General features: G+C 43.7%; 1 protein-coding gene across 1 annotated transcript in view; it reads right to left on the bottom strand.

Moving 5' to 3' along the window:
- The window catches only part of LOC108920233 (cysteine/serine-rich nuclear protein 3-like), a 30,415-nt gene extending 28,285 nt beyond the window's left edge, over window positions 1-2,130 (bottom strand). Inside the window, exons 1-2 of the mRNA XM_018728846.2 lie at window positions 1,812-2,130; window positions 376-423 (exon numbers count right to left, since the gene is read on the bottom strand). The gene's annotated coding sequence lies outside the window, so the exon portion shown is untranslated. The remainder of the gene's footprint in view (window positions 1-375; window positions 424-1,811) is intronic.
- Window positions 2,131-16,231: the final 14,101 nt, after the last annotated feature.

Below are 16,231 nucleotides of genomic sequence, written 5' to 3'. Positions count from 1 at the left end.
CGACGGCAACCAATCAGGCCCATCAAGTAAATTTAAGTGTGTGTAACTGAAATGCTGCAGTTCGCAGCTGATGTTGCAAACCCAGCCAGACGCAAGGGGCTCAAGAGCATAAGTGGGTACCTAATCAGAGGAGGGGAGTTACAGTGACCAAAGAGATACAGAGGCAGGCACATTCCCCAGACATCGCAATGTCTCCTCCCTCCCCTCATCTCCCACCACAGGTGCTTTCACAACAAAGCTGTCAGATGTGCGCAACCTTCTCTGCAAATCCCAGCTACCGAAAACTCACATCAGCACGCGTCAAAGGCACGGCGAGCATGACAAGAGCCGAGCCGCGAGCTCTCGTCGCACAACCTGCCGCCGAAGAACTCTTACCTCGAAACGCACGAAGACGAAGTTAGGAGCTGCCACGGCGTCCGGGCCCTGTGGAGGAAATGAAAAGAGACGAGCGCATTAGGCTGGGCCCCAGGCAGAATTACTGTCAGCGCGCTCGCCGCCAAGGGCGGCCTGCCACAGGAAGCGCTCGACCCCATGTGAGACGCAAGCTCATTGTGAGTCAGTGCACTCCTGACGGTGAGGTCCGGCGACGCCGCAGCCCCCCGGCTCCTGGCCGGCTCCACGGGAGCCCCTCGCTGAGGGGAAGAGCTTCTCCTAAGCCTGCTAGTCGGCAGCCTCCACGCCGTACGTGCCCTTCACCGCGGGCTGTCGTCTTCATTCTTTGCACTCTTTTTAAAGGCAATGCACCCTTAACGGCACGTCCCCGAGACTGCCGGTGAGGGAGCCCGTCACTTTCTGTTCAGCTCCTGAGACTCCAAAAGCCGAAAACTCTGCGTCGCAGTCACTGTTCACAGTGCCCTGGGGCCTCTCTTAATTACGTCTTTGCCACCAGAATAATGGCTTTCGTGTACTTAATAATAAATAATAATTATAACAAAAAAAATGTTATTCTTCTTAATAATAATAATGGGCTTAAGGCAGAGTTTTTCAGTCTGCACTCTCTATGGTCAAACAGACAGGGTTCCAGATGGGTCTCTCTCACAGGGTCAGCTGACACATACCAACGGCTGGTTCACTCACACTCACACACAGAGGAAAAATGTTGAAGTCCACCATTTTACACACACATAACTGACAGGTTTAAGGCTACTGAAACATAAGTGACGCACCTGAGCTCGTCAGTTGCCTCACGTTTCACACACACACACACACAACACGAACACCACAAAATACAACAAATTCACAAACTCCTAACCTAGGCTAGTACGCTTCACCCGTGTTTCTTTTTGGAGCCTATTTTATTTTGAAGTTAACGAGTACACTTAGTGCCTGTTACGTGGGGAATCAATGTTTCTTTTGAAAAATCATGTCCAGGACTTTACCTGAACTGAAACGGGTGGTTGCGCGCGTGCAGTATTTATACGCGAGGACAACAACAAGAAGGCGCAGAGAGGAAGGCGGGCGTTCAGCGCAATCGGAGGAGATGTGCGGTCTGGGTTTCTGCGCCGCGCTCTCTCTAGTCTCACAAAGAGCGCGAGAGACGCACGCGGGATGCAGCCGCCGTTCCGTTCGCTGGGAACTTGTGGCCGGACATGTAGCAGACAGGTGACGCCGAACGCACGTCCTCAGCGCGCTGGCCTGCCGGCGCTTGCTTCCCGCCTGGCATCCCGCACCTCACCCGGCTTTGTCTCCCCACCGCAGGACACACACGACCGTGGGCTCCTGCCCCCCCTCTCCGAAAACGGCTGCGACACCCAGCAACTTGAGACGCTCGAGGAGAACCGGCTGCGGAAGCAGAACAACAGCGAACTCACCGATGATCATGGTGTGAAAGCGGCGCGATGCGAGCGGTTATACGGACACGCAGCTTCTCCCGGCAGAGCGCAGCTCCTACGGCGACTTCTCCGCTTTCTTAACACATCGTGGCGCGGATGTCTCCTAAATCATGTGCAGCTCTGTCACTGTATGCGCGTGTATGTGTGTCGCTTTTCAGGTCCTCTCCCCCGGTCCGCGCGCCGTGCTTTGTGAGGCGCTGCTCCGAAACAATGGTGCAGCGCCGGCCTCGTGGAGCCGGAGCCGCGCGGCAACGTGACTCGGCGCGGCCAATCAGTCCCACGTGGCGAGAGCGCGAGGAGGAGAGGTGTGCTGTGGGTGCAGGACGTGGTGGTGGTGGGGGGGGGAAGAGAAGTGGACAAGATCAAGATACGGAGAAGAAGAAGATGATGATGACGGTTGAGCCATTCTACAGAGGAGGAATATGTGGAAATTGTGTGTGTGTGTGTGTGTGTGTGTAGGGTACACACATACAATTGAATTTCATATATAATATACAGTTTTTCTATATGTTGTAGTTTTTTATAGAATATGTAATATGTTCTCTATAAATTGTGTAGCTGTAGTGTGTGTGTGTGTGTGTGTGTGTGTGTGTGTATGTATATGTGTATATATATGTATGTGTGTGTGTGTGTATATATATATATATATATATATTACTATTCATTTTCCAGTTTACATAGGTGGGTCATTTTATTGGAGCAATTTAGTGCACGTATTTGAATCAGGGGTTGTACCATCCAAGATGGGATTTGAACTTGCAACCTTTGGCTCCAAAAGAAGCGCCTCTAAGCGCAATACTATCAGCCTCTTCTTTGTGCAATATACTGTATGCTCATACTTACCAGTAATTAGTCTGTAATCTAATTGCATTGCAATAATATTTACATGTGAAATGGAAACAGACTCCATCCCAAAAGCCCCACAACCATGTGCAGTACTGTTTTTTCTTTCTTTTTATCATCTTAACTGAATCCTTTTAACAACAGAGTAACATTTGTGCCAAACTGTTCACAATCAATCACTGCTAAATTGACAAATCAGGAAATTAGACCTGTACCCCATTCCTTATTTTCTGAAAAGCTTATGGTTCAGATTAGTAGATGTACTGAGATATTACATACTTTTAATTACAAAAGCGAGTAAGAGAATTATAGCATGGCATGTTGCTGTTGAGTAACAGTTAAATGCAGTCAGTACCAAAGAAAACTATAAATATTTAACTGAAAATGTACTTAATCCTATAATGTGTGATTTGTATAATTTATAATGTGTCCTTTATAATCGCACTCCCTTCTAGTTTCAATGACATGCAGGAGAATTACACCGAAAGAGCACAGTGTGCATGGAGAAGGAAAAGCTTAAACATTCACTTAAAAGTACTGACATCTAGTGGCCCATGAACAAAGGCATCTCAAAGGTGGAAAAAGCTCTGCTAAAAGGAGATAGACCCTCCAGTGATGTATATCCACTTCCCCATATACAGCACCTTGATTCCTTTAGTTGACACTTTTCTTCAAAGTGACTCATAATGTTAAGCTCCTTACAACTATTTACAGTACACAGCTGGGTAATTTCACTGGAGCAATGTTAGGTAAGTACCTTGTTCAAGGGTACTGCAGCACTCAGTGAGATTTGATCCAAGATTCTTCAGATCCAAGCAGCAGCTTTAATAATTGTGTTCCCATAACCCTGGTCCAACCCTTATCGACAGTCATTTTGTAGTCTGAGGGCCGCGGTGGACAGGCATGTAAATAGCAAAGCACAGGGTTCGAGGCAGGGTACACCCTGGATGGGAAGACGTGACCTCTGTCTTGGTCCAAATTTAAATGTAAGCCCTTGGTTGGAACAGTGCAGACAATGTGTCCAGAACTATTTCCTGACATAACCACCAGCAAGAAATAAACTTTATGTGAGGTTACTGTGAATGACTGTCTGAAACCACTAAACGGAGAAGAAGCACGTGACATGGCAGTTTTTCCCCAGGTTAAGAGAGCTTGTCCGTCAAGAAAGAACCCGGCTCACTTTAATTGCCTTTGGTGGTGTCCTCGGGGGACATGTGGATTTGCTTAAAATGGATCATAATTGTATAATTAATATTTAATGTTTGCAAAGCAAGCCATGGATGGAGGAAGTGTGATTTCTGTTGAGGTTTGAAAAGATGTCTGTGTAGATGACTGAACAACAGGGGGTGCTAACAGAACATTATCTCCATGAGTCTGGAAGAAGAAATGTGAGAGCTCAGAATCAGTGGGATGGTGGGTGGTGGTTATATGACGAAGGCCCTTTACCTGCACAAACCAAATAAAGTAACACATAGAAGAGATGGCAAGCATTTCCCCTCTTACCTCACTGTTTATTAAGGGCAGCAGGGTATTTATGATGTTGTTCCAATTTTTTTATGCATCTGGTGTCAGATTACAGTCAGAGTTGTAAATGACCTGACATCTGTGAGTAATATGAAATCAAGTCACTCTTCCCAGTCATTGAAAGTGACACAAAATCTATTTTGACCATCTGTGCTTGTATTTAAATGAAGTTCTGGGAATTGTTCCAGACCAAACAAGCTAACTACAGTTAAACATTTTGAAAGATTTTTTTTTTTTTTGAAGCGTCTTTTGGACGCACACAGATTTATTTACTGTTAAAGCTATAATTAGCACCCATATGCATTTATATTATCCACTGGTGATTCTTGAAAGCGGTTAAGTATAACGGTATTATTCCCATTAGTGCTAGAAAAGTGGAGTAGTAATATTGTGTACAGCATTTGGGCTCTGAGAAAGGATGAAGATCAATTCATGGATTGGGTTCCACTAATGACTGTTTTTTTCACAAATAGTGGGAATTAACTGAGAAAACTGCATATAAAATTCTGATATTTTCTGATATGAGTAATAAGACATGAAAATGATTATTCTTCCTTATTTTGCTATTATATTGTATTTCATTGCAAATGTAATCACCCATTTTATATAATATTTTATTAACTGTAATACAAGACAACATGGAAATTATTTCACATTTATTATGCAATAAAATGGAATGTTTTAATGAATAGCTCAGTCTGACTAATTAGAACATTTTGCTCATTACAGAGCACAGCAATTACTTGTCATATTAATTAAACTGAAAATATTACTTGGATTATTCAAAAAAACTAAAAATGGTATATTAATATCAAACAATTATTTTTCTGGTTGTATTATTATTATTATTGCCGCTCACTTTCCCTAACTGCTTGTGTATGACAGGGTCGCAGTTGTCCGGAGCCTATACCAGAAGCACGAAGTCCAAGGATACGTAGGGTACATCCCGTATGGAATGCCAGTCCATTGCAAGTGTAAAAGTTACCACCACTGAAATGTTAGAAAGGTCCTTTGAAAACATTTTTGCAAAGTAACTTGTATTCTTCAAAAAATAAATTTAAAACAATACAATAAATATCCAGGTATTGTTCTTGAAAGGGTTTATTCTGTACATTTGAAATTCAGAAAATAATTGAAACAATAAAATGCCAGTGTAATAATATTAGATTTAGTCCCACAGAACCTGCTGTCTGAGAGTCTTCAAAATACAATTTGTTTGACAAATGGTGACCAGATGCTCAGACGGGATCAGTAATGATATAATGATATTTACCAGAAGTTCTTCAAGGTAATGTCGAAATGATATCTACACTGCATTCACTAAACCAAAAAAAAAAATAAAGAAAAATCCATCTTCGTAAGGGACAGAGCATGCAAAACGTCTGAAACGTTTGTACCCCACTTCTCTAAACACAGCCCACAAAGACTCCAAAGTGCAGCTGGGGAAGCAGCTCTTCTTTGGAAGGTGCTGTGGGTGGAGGCATCTGCGAAAGTGCCACTTTAGTCCCTGTCTCCGCAGGGCAGGTCATCCCCCACACGGAGCGGCACACGGATCAGACGAGAGTTGTGCCGATGCTTTGATTCCAGCTCGCTTTGATTCCCTAACAGCTCTGCTCCGCCATCAAAATAACACGGGCCAAGCGATATGCGTGGCCTAGTGGACGCTGAGCCGCAGGGGTCCAGGCACTCGAGCGCTTGATTAAACTGTCCGCGCCGTGGACTCCACAGGGGACACCGGCATGGTCCATGCTCCCCTTTCGTCTCCTCTCATTAGCCGGGTCACTAGTTCAGAGGCAAGCGCTTCGAATAGGTACCCTAATTACCATGAAAACACACCTTATTACAGTTAAAAGTTTCCCAAATAGTTTGACATTAGTGTTTTTTCACTTGCGTCTGAGTATTTTGGCTGTGTAAGCAAAGCGAGTTAATTTAAGCTCTCGTTTATGTTTTCTCCATGGTTACCAGACTGTAGGAAACGGGGGAGAATGGGAGGTCATGCAGGATGTCATCTCATCCTTCTCCAGCAGAAGAACATGTTAGTTACAGTCTTGTGGCTCTTCATACTAAAGACACCAAACACGCTGGAAAAGCACTTCCAAAATTCATTTAAAAAAGACCTCGGTAAAAGTTTTTTTTTTTTTTTTTTTTTTTATTTTTAAACTGACAGCGAACAAGCAATTTCTTCCGTAGTTTAGTTTTACTTCATTAAATTTTGGGTTAATTTAAGAAGCATTTATGAATCTTAATCTTTTAATACTTAAATGTGACACAACTGAATTTTCTATTTTTAAAATTCTGCACCCAAAATGATTGCTCGAGTTTATTCTAAAGTTCAAGAAATTATAGAACCACTCAGATATTCTGTTATGCTGCATACTACAGGGGGTGAAGTACAATAATCTTCTTTTTGCTCATTGTTGAGTTCCACTGAGTTGCTATATTGTCTGTATCAGAATGAATTTTCTAGAAGTCCCTCCCGCACCCTTTCCGTTCCCAGACGATTGCTTACTTCACATACTACATGTATCGAGGCATATACCACTCTATCCCTCATACGAATGCGGAGATAACGGTTATAATAATGAATTCTGCGTGCCACCATCACCACGGTGTTCCCGTCACAGCTGTCAGCTGGCAGAGTTCACGCTGGACCTGTGGGATTGAAATCGGCTTACGCTCAGAAAGCGAGCTGTTGCTGGCTGAGGGACACGCCATTTTCCGCGGCACTCATCCGTGAGATCATTTGTTGAGTACCGGGGATCGGCTCCGGCACCTAATTTGCTCGAGCATTCGGGTGCTGCGTAGTGGAAAAATGACAAGGAGAATTTGGAGACAAATCAGTCCAATAGATAACAGTTTAGTTAAAACAAATGGCTGGAGTCAAGTTTACCAAGTAGGGCTGAACGGTCTAAGGCACGGTCGTCTTGTAGGAGCCGTCACAAGATGGTCATGTGAAGGACTGGATCAGGGTGAAGTCCCATGCCATACACACATTTCACTGAACCTATCTCCAAAAAAGACCTTAACACTAACACTCAGTGCACCATTGAGAAAGAAATTCCCGTTTCTGACTCTACACTTTTCGCCCTTTTCTTGGCTCCTCCAAGAAGCCTCATCTGCATTAACATCCCTGTGAAAGTTTGAGGGGAGAACAAAAAATCTGGTGGTTTTTCCACTTTAGCCACCTGCTGAATAATAGTTTCTTCCAGATGCTGCTCATGATCACATGAGTTAGCACAGCATGACCACCGGCAGCAGACTCAGAGATATGTTAAGTGCAACCTGCCTTTCAGGCTTGACAAGGAGAGGAAAATATTAAAATTACATGACATCTTTCTTCTGCAATAGTCTGAGCAGCAATAGATCATAATGTAGTCCAAACCCACAAAGAGCCTCAATGGGTGGCAGGGGAGCACAGTGAGTAGTGCTGCTATTTCACAGCACCTAGATGGTGTGTGAGGGTGTGGGTTCTACCCCTGCTCAGTCTCTGTGGAGTTTAGATGTTCTCCCTGTGCCTGTGTGGGTTTCTTTCCAAAGACATGCTGTTCAGCTAGATCGGTGACTCTGAAGTCACCCATAGTGTATGAGTGACATAGAGAGTGTGTGTGTGTGTGTGTGTGTTCCACTGACGTAGAGATGAGTGACCCAGTGTAAGTAGTGTATCTAGCAGTGTAAGTGTGGGCTGGTAACGCTACATAGTGTTCATTGGAAGCTGCTTTGGAGAAAAGAATCTGCTAAACGAAGTAGTGTGAGTCCAACACATCTGAGTTTGTTAAATGTGAAATTATTTTCTGCATGAGACATTCTTGCTGCATTCCGTTTGAAAACAATAACTTTAATTAATATCTTCTCAAAGTCACTGAGATTGTACTGTTTACAAAAAGTTCATAAATGATTGTTATAGTGTTGCATATTGTACACCAATAACCAACTGTTTGACAATCTGTGTGAACGATTCTTCCACTTCATAGTGCTGTTACAAGATAACATGGCATCTAGAAATGAGTATTACTTCTTATATACACACACACACACACATTTTCAGAACCGCTTGTCCCATACGGGGTCACGGGGGAACCGGAGCCTACCCGGTAACACAGGGCGTAAGGCCGGAGGGGGAAGGGGACACACCCAGGACGGGACGCCAGTCCGTCACAAGGCACCCCAAGCAGGACTCGAACCCCAGACCCACCGGAGAGCAGGACTGCGGTCCAACCCACTGCGCCACCGCACCCCCACTTCTTATATAATTCAAATAAAAATAATCAAACTCGGCTGTCATGGTTTTGTCCATTGGATGTACAGTATGTGTGAATTTCAGTAGAAAACCATTTGCGCTTCTTTTTCAGGATACAAGACCTTGTGCCTCCAACTCACTGCCCTATTGACACGTGCGCTGGGTAAATATTTAAATATGCATGGATCCATGGAGATCTATATAGTGAATTGTAAAAATTGTTCTAGCTTTTTCTAGTCTGTAAAGAAGCACGGTTTCACAAGCGCGTAAGGCTATATAAAAATTCATTCATCCGTGGTCAGAGCCCCCCAGTCACAGTTTCACACTCTCACACTCTACAGCCTCAGCAAAGGGGGCTTCCTTTTCACCGTGAGCCTCCAGCTGTTGCCTACTTGCCGACAAAATGTTTAATTTCTTCGTCCATCTCATGGAATCTCTGTTTCATCTTAGCCATAAAACACAGCCACAGAAGTAGGGTAGAGTTTAACACACTGTGCAGGTTCATATCTCAGAAGAAGAACTTCTGCTGCGCCCTTGAGCACGGTACCACGCAAACATACGCAAGAACACATCATTTGTCTTATAGCATAACTAAAAGTATATCTCAAGCTTTTGTATTGTAGTCACCCATGCACCGAATAACAAAACTGATTAAAAGATATTCCAGATCCTATAAAGTTTAATCCAAAAGCTTTGTTCACTGGGTTAGTTTTAAATTCAGTTTAAAAAAGCATCAACTCCTCTTTCGGTCCAGCTTCAAAAAGAAAAAAAAAAAAAAACTATAGAAAAAGATGTTCTGCTTGGTTGGGAATCCATCTCTTGCTTCATTTATTTGAATGTGCTCCTTGAATATGATTCAGAAAGGTAAGGTTTACCAGGGATGCTGCTGCTCTGCTGTTCACCTGTCCATCAGACTGACAAGCTCCAAATGGACTGCGCTCTACTGGCAGCACACTTTACGACTTTGTCCTTCATCCCTTACTGTTTTGTGCTGCTTTGGGGTTCATCTACCTGTGCTGTTCACATTGTGTCTTTTAAACTGATGGTTGAGGAGGAGCTATTAAAGTGTATGAGAGCTAAGCCCCTTCTTGGGGCTTATAACTTAACCTGCATGGTTACTGCTACAGTACCTGCCAGTACTTTGAGGTACTTCTAGAACTAACCCCATACAGCAAATTCCCTTGGAAGTAAGATGTCTGGTAATCCACCATGATATTCTTACTTTATACTAGGCCCACATTCTGTGTGGCCAGCTTTTTACTGTAATCCAAAGACTGATTGAAGCTGGTCTTTGTTATCTAAGGGACGGAGCATCACAAGTGGTTTTGTCCACCATTTCTCAAGGCCGCCTGCCCCCACAACCATCCAACGAAAAATATCTGCCAGTACCCCCACTCCTGTGCCTTGCACAGTGTTCATTTTGACAGGTGACCATTTTTATGTGGTGCTGTTCCATATTTTCTCTTCTGTCTAATCATGATAATAATGTTCCAGTTGTGTTGCACCATCCCCCAAGGTTCTACAAGCCCAACCTTCAAATCTGCCTTCTTTTCTGCTTCTGTAATGCTTTACCATGGCCTCCATTTTGTACTGGGGTAAGGTGTGTTTCAGCCCAGTCATGATTACTCATTGCACTCATAGCTCTGGAGGGGAGTGCTGTTTCGATATTCTGCAATATACCTGATGCACTGGGATAGCTGACAAGCATATCTCTGAGACAGACTAAAAAACTCATTAGGACAGACCATTCCTGGTATCTGGAGAGGGTAAAGCTTTCTATCATTATCCCAAAGGAGCATCATCCACCCCTCAAATAACTAACCTTTCTCTATAAATGTATTCTGAATACGTGCACGCTCTGTACCTTAACAAATTTTTAATATAGGAGGTACTTAAGCTGTGTGCTATCACAGAGTCAAATAAACTTTATTGGTTTGGCTTTTTAACTGAAGAGCAGTATGTTTGAAATCTGCAACCCTATGAGCTGCTACCCAAGAAGAAGTGGGTGGGTTACGACGGTAACTTTAGTGACTGTGACTTAGCCTATGTGCAGAAATGAGATCTTATCAGTGACCTATCGACAACAGCGGGCCTGCTCTTAGTCTAAATATTGCGATTACATATTCAACCCTCATGCAATATTGATGTCTGTTTTTAAATGATGAGAAACAGATTTGAGGAGAATGAAAACAGTGCTACTTGCAGTGCACAAAATAGATGCATAAGGTACATAAATCTACCCATCCATCCATTTTCTTGGCCGCTTAGTCCTTCTAGGGTTGCGGTGGCAATAGATACATAAATTAAAAAGTTATGTGGCGTGTACAATGCTCCCTCAATTCTAATCTTCTAGTCAGGCCGTTTCTACTGATTCCCTGATCAAGGCCTAGCCTCAGTGTCTCCAGAGCGGCAGTGTCTTAGTCTTTATGTAAACCCAGGTGTCTGGCGTTCTGTACCACTAGCCAACGAGAATCCACCCAGCAGAGCCTGATCTATTCAAATGATCTCACACTCCCGGTTCTTCACAAGCTGCTCCCCACCACCATCTAATCGAGCAGAGGAAACGCTGACCAGAGCAAAGCTCTCCACCCACTGGTTCCATACAGGTCTCTGCCCCCACCCAAGACAGCACTTCCCAGTCAGCATAGCACAGCAAATTTGTGCGCTTCCATTCTTTTCCCAAAACTGTTGGGTACCGAACCATTCAGTTTGCTTTATTTGTTCATCTGTTAGATAATGTTTTAGTTCATTAGGAGTAATGGTAAAGTACTGCAGTGTAAATAAATGACCAGCAGGGCTTTCTGTAGGCAGGGTACCTTGTTAGGAAAGTGTGCCTTTTATGAAACTGATTAATTTTCAATGTCAATAATAAAAGTTTTGCTAACTGTGTTGTACAATTACCTTGGGGCTTTGGGTTGGGGGAGGGGAGACAGGGCAGAAAGAAAAGCTTTTTAGTTACTGATTTCTCCACAAAGGCTCTTTGTCCATTTATCAGAAACAGTCACAGCAAAACTACAGACCATCTGTTCAAAGGCACCATCAGTCAGATCCCACTACTAACACCAAAAAATGAATAGAAAGGATGGCAAGTAGGAAAAAACAGTCCAGAAACTTTACCAGTATGCCTCATTAATGGCCCAGACTTTACAGTAGGAGTCTAATTACCAGATAATGGATAAATATTCATTCCTTTTGTGCAAAGTCTAATACTGAATTGGACTTGCCTGTAAACAAAAGTTAGGATTTTTATTTTTCTCATTCCAGGTGACAGTAGAGGTGAAGTTGTCATATACATGCCATGGTGCTTGTCAGTACTGCTATTTTATTCATCATGATCCTTCGTTCCTATTTGGGAAGAAGTTAGAAGGACAGTACGGTAATGGGCGGTGAACGTATTTATGGCGGGGTCTATAATGGTCACTGCATCGACCAAAGAATGGAGTACTTAATCTAAAATTCCCATCTCTATTGCCTGCGCCCATTTTTATCTGTATTTCCTGATTCTTACAAACTAGACAGGCAGCACTTTATCTCTTGCGGGAGCTGAGGCGATAGCTCACTAACGTGGGTTCATTCACCATGGTGCACAACACCCTGTTTTTCTCTGTGTTCCATGTTGTGTTTATGTGTGTTTTTTTCTAATGTCATTTGACCAGTGATATTACAGTATAGAAATTTACCTCTATTTCCCAGTGTTTTTGTTTGGATCTCAATTTTTGGAGCTGTGCTTTTGGGGGTGATGCTGCGGGAGTATAGTTCTTGCTTTGTTTTGTATTGCGTACACTTTTAATACTTGTCGAACAGGGTGCCGGCTGTTACTAGTTATAAGGCAACTCCCACAGGCTGAAACAACAGTCAGGAGGAGAGGAATGTGCAAAATGATGACTTGGTATTTAATTATTTGCTGGCCATTTTCTACATGATAAGCTACAGCATTCATTTTTTCACTATAATGCTTTTTGTTTGGAAAAATAATTTATCTTGCACAATTTGTAGTTGCTCTGGTGAAACATTAATGATATGTTGTTGTCAAATGAGGGGGGTGCGGTGGCGCAGTGGGTTGGACCGGGTCCTGCTCTCTGGTGGGTCTGGAGTTCAAGTCCCACCTGGAGTGCCTTGTGGTGGACTGGTGTCCTGTCCTGGGTGTGTCCCCTCCCCCTCCAGGCATTTGCCCTGTGTTGCCGGGTTAGGCTCTGGCTCCCCGCAACCCCGCATGGAACAAACAGTTTCAGGTGATGTGGGTGTGATATTCTAGCTTCACAAGCAAAGGGCTGCTCAAAGTAAACCTATGAAGGTATTGTCTAAATACACACACACTTTCAGAACCGTTTGTCCCATACGGGGTCGCAGGGAACCGGAGCCTACCCGGCAACACAGGGCGTAAGGCCAGAGGGGGAAGGGGACACACCCAGGACAGGATGCCAGTCCATCGCAAGGCACCCCAAGCAGGACTCAAACCCCAGACCCACTGGAGAGCAGGACCGTGGTCCAACCCACTGCGCCACCACATCCCCCATTGTCTAAATAATCTTTACCTATTATTTGGATAACCCTTTGTGCAACTACTCGAGTGATGGACATTGGTTCATATGGTGGAAAGAAACAAACTAACTGTACTAAAGCATCACATGTCTACAACTATGTTTCTTTCTCCTAACGTAATGCACAAATTCTATTTTCTATGAGATGTACGTCGCTTTGGATAAAATCATCTGCTAGATGGATATTTATTCATGTAAAATGTAATCTAAAAAATTGTGACTGGGCCTGGTCTTCCAAGACCGGCATATCTGTCTCTTCCCGGTACTTTTAGAGAGAAAAAAAACAGAATCCTCCTTACTGGTCAGGCATAATGGACACCAAGACCTGTAAGTAACTCATTTGGAGCAAGTCTTGTTTTGGACCTTACGAGAGACAGTGCACTTTTTTACATCTCATAAAACTACCATATTTAACAAGCTCTGGGGGCTGTGTGTTACAGTAACTATTATGTTCTAGCCTATTTCCTGTTTGCTGAGATATGTCAGGCCAATATTATTTATGATAGTCTATCTTCTCCAGGGAGAGGAAGGCGGTAAACAATCCCCAGTTTTCGAGTGTAAACAATTAGCCTCCACTTTCGAGGGCACGCAAAGTCGCCTTGCCAGCTTTCTGCTGTGTGGTTTAAATGGCTCACAGCTGGAGATCCTGCTTTCTCAAAGCGGAACGTGGGAGTTCTAATCTATTTAAATGCCATGTATTGACTGGAGTCAGTTGCTCTAAGTGGATTTCACCTCTTATGTGTTTAGCTTCCCTCTGCTTTTATGTTCCCAGCTTACCGTGGTACTTTTACCAAAAATTGAGATCAAGTCTATGCATTATCTGTTTAAACAGACAAACAAAGATTGTCATTTGCATTGCAAGCCTCAACACAGTGTTATAATTATGCTCCTACACTTCTCCATATCTATGAATTAGTGATTTTTTGATGCAACTTTGCAACTTGGATAAATTATTGAAAATTCCTTCTTTGTCTGTAAGCACAAGTGCAGCTCGTGCTGTCGGGATTAGAGCTGCTGGCTTTGTACTCAAAGGTTGCAGGCCTGAATCCCACCTCCAGCTCTAGTACCCTTGAGCAAGGCATCTACTGTAAAATTACACTACTGTATAAATGGGTCATTTGTAGGTAGCGTCATATTCTACACTGCTTTGGGGAAAAGTCTCAGCTAAATGTACATGTAAGTCTAAATAGATCTCTTGTTGTCATTTAAAATGAACTCTGCTTTAGTGTATATGAAAAATAAATCATAGGCAGCACAAGCATAGCGTTCGGGTTGTCTCACGATTTGTATTAAAAATAACAACCTTTTGAAGAGGTCAGCCAACATGACAAAATAATAGCTGTACTAAATAAAACATTTTCCTTCTATACATTCTGTGATTAATTGTTCTTCTGTGACTGAACTGGTTGGTAGTTCCTCTGTGACTGGCAATTCATTATTAATTGTTTGGTTCAGTTCCCAAAGAAAAGTACTTCTGACCTGAAGGAAGTTTGTCCTGACAAATATTTATGGCCGCAAGATCCTTTCAAGCTGTTGCCGAAAAAAATTTCAGAGTTGTTCCCAAAAGCACGTGCTAAACCGACTCCGTCGCTCTGCTCTTCGGTCAGGAAACAGATGGTTTTAAAGGCGTTCGGGGCACCTCATTGTGTCATGTTTGAGAAGATGAATATATGAATTAAAATGTTTAGATTTAATTCACTCGCACAGACTTAAGCTGCACTGATTAATTCTTTCATCAGGGTATACCACAAAACACAGTATGACCTGTACTTGCGCAGCTGGATAAATAAATTGAAGGTATGACTGGACCCCATTTCAACAGGTAAGTGCAGGGAAAGGGAATAATAGTAGTCAAGTAAAATCATACCACATCTGATCTTGTTTAAAATAATCACAGAATATGAACGCGGTGGCGTCTGTCCACAGTTGCGCTCCTGCGGAAACGCAGGGGTATCTGTTTAAGCATGTAAGACGAGCGCTCTGAGCAGACACAGGATACAGCCAAAAGTTGCTCACATTCCTCTGAGCTTTGTTAAATAATGCATTTGTTGCATGTGGATGCCAGCTATTCTGTGTCCTTACCCTGCTATCGGATGGGTCCATCGAGGTTGCTCGTGGGGATGATGTGAGTTTCCCCTGATCGCTCTGCTCTTTAATTTACCATTCATTCTCTTCTCATTCTGGGCTGGATGAAAGAGGCTGGCAAGGCACAGAGGTAAGACCTTTCGAAATAATTCGGGCACAAGTCTTCGGCGCCACTCAGCCAATAATTGCAGGACAGCTCAAACATAATGGACACCTGTGGCACAATTATGATGTCCACTGGACTGAACGCTGAGGCATGATGATCCTTTGGGAAGGAAATGCGGAGTGACCTCTAGATGCGGTTCGTGTGACACACGTTTGAATCTCCGCAAAACTTTTATTGTCCGGCCCGTCCTCGTTTCCGCCGCACGTGACAAGTCACCTGGTGCGCAGCCTGCGGCGGACAACCGTTTCATGCTGCACTTTGCGTCCTCTGCAAGATTTTTCACGAACTCATGTGAAGGAACAGACCGTAAAGAAATACAAAACTAAAATTTGCCTAAGCAGCGGCTGTGTGTTGCACTGTATGCAGTACGGTGAGCCACACTTGAACATATAGACCACATACACACTCCTGAAGCATGCGTGTTCGCTCTGAGTGTAAATAAAGTGAAGAAAATGAGAGCGCACATCTGCTATTTCTTGAAGCTTGCTCGCTTTTGGCCCTGCGCTGCATTTCTCGTGGAAAAGTGCTGCATTTAATTGAGGCCCTAGAATGGGATCCGCTAAGGACGGCAATCCCAAGGAAAGGTGCTGCTTTGAAAAGACAATTAAACAGGCGAGTGGTGTGGGGAGATAGAGTTTTCTGGGTGCTTCCATCATTTGTTCAGAAATAATAGGCTTTCCACAATCCTGTCATGTGGACCCTCTGGGCACACAGATGGATGTGATAGGAAGCCTGGGTTTTTGCTCTGCTGGTTTCCTGTCTGCCAGGGGCTTGTTCCCAGGAGCCCCTTGTGCGGTGCAGGACCACAGCAGCTCCCCATCCAGGGAGAAGGAGGGAGGAATGGGAGGGGGAGTGGGAGGAGGAGTGTGAGAAGTTTTTTGGAAACCCATCTACTGTTCCATGAGTCATGTTTGGAAGAGAGTGCCTTTCTTCTTGTTATTTCTCTTTTAATTGTAGGAGTTTGCTCTCCTGCTTTTTGGTCTGATGGCTCTGCTCCGCTGTG

This window comes from Scleropages formosus, chromosome 21 (genome assembly GCF_900964775.1).
Source record: "Scleropages formosus chromosome 21, fSclFor1.1, whole genome shotgun sequence".
Taxonomy (NCBI): Eukaryota; Metazoa; Chordata; class Actinopteri; order Osteoglossiformes; family Osteoglossidae; genus Scleropages; species Scleropages formosus.
This window is presented reverse-complemented; position numbering and strand designations above follow the sequence as displayed.